Source organism: Limulus polyphemus, unplaced genomic scaffold (assembly GCF_000517525.1).
Source record: "Limulus polyphemus unplaced genomic scaffold, Limulus_polyphemus-2.1.2 Scaffold2198, whole genome shotgun sequence".
In the NCBI taxonomy this organism is placed as follows: domain Eukaryota; kingdom Metazoa; phylum Arthropoda; class Merostomata; order Xiphosura; family Limulidae; genus Limulus; species Limulus polyphemus.
In genome coordinates this window covers 60,799-62,247 of record NW_013667808.1, presented here as the reverse complement: position 1 = coordinate 62,247, position 1,449 = coordinate 60,799, and positions in this window count along the sequence as shown.

Here is a 1,449-nt window from a genome sequence, read left to right as displayed (position 1 = left end):
TTACGTGAAGATAACACTTGGGTAGTGTAGGTATAATTACGTGAAGATAACACTGGTAGTAGTGTATAGGTATAATTACGTGAAGATAACACTAGTAGTAGTGTATAGGTATAATTACGTGAAGATAACACTGGTAGTAGTGTATAGGTATAATTACGTGAAGATAACTGGTAGTAACGTATAGGTATAATTACGTGAAGATAACACTAGTAGTAGTGTATAGGTATAATTACGTGAAGATAACACTGGTAGTAACGTTTAGGTATAATTACATGAAGATAACACTGGTGGTAGTTTAGGTATAATTACATGAAGATAACACTAGGGACGGTGTAGGTATAATTATATGAAGATAACACTAGGGACGGTAGAGGTATAATTACATGAAGATAACACTAAGGATGGTGTAGGTATAATTATATGAAGATAACACTGGTGGTAGTTTAGGTATAATTACATGAAGATAACACTACGGACGGTGTAGGTATAATTATATGAATATAACACTGGTGGTAGTTTAGGTATAATTACGTGAAGATAACACTAGGGACGGTGTAGGTATAATTATATGAAGATAACACTGGTGGTAGTTTAGGTATAATTACATATAGATAACACTAGGGACGGTGTAGGTATAATTATATGAAGATAACACTGGTTGTAGTTTAGGTATAATTACGTGAAAATAAAACTGTTTCATTTTCTAAACTTTAGGAACCAAAAGGAGATCAAAAATAGGGAAACATTGACTATGAACTACAAAACTGTCTCAATATTTCAGTGAAGATCAGGATAAGTTCTGATAACACATTCTGGCATTCATTTTAAACATTGACTATGAACTACAAAAACTGTCTCAATATTTCAGTGAAGATCAGGATAAGTTCTGATAACATATTCTGGCATTCATTTTAAACATTGACTATGAACTACAAAACTGTCTCAATATTTCAGTGAAGATCAGGATAAGTTCTGACAAGACATTCTGGCATTCATTTCAAACATTGACTATGAACTACAAAAACTGTCTCAATATTTCAGTGAAGATCAGGATAAGTTCTGATAACACATTCTGACATTCAATTTAAAAGAACTGTTCACCACACACAACAAATGAAACATTAGCGGGTAGTCTAGACTCTACATATCAGAAGAAGTAGTTTCCCATAAACTTGCTTGGTTTATTTTTGTTTTTAGTCCATATGATATGGATTAGGAAGTAGAACGGTTTCTAAAGTTTAACACCAATAGCTAGATAAGATTATGTTGTGTTACACCAAACTTCTTTGGATTTTTATGTTGTGTTACGCCAAACTTCTTAGGATTTTTATGTTGTGTTACACCAAACTTCTTTGGATTTTTATGTTGTGTTACGCGAAACGTTTTTGGATTTTTATGTTGTGTTACTCCAAACTTCTATGATTTTTATGTTGTGTTACCCTAAACTTC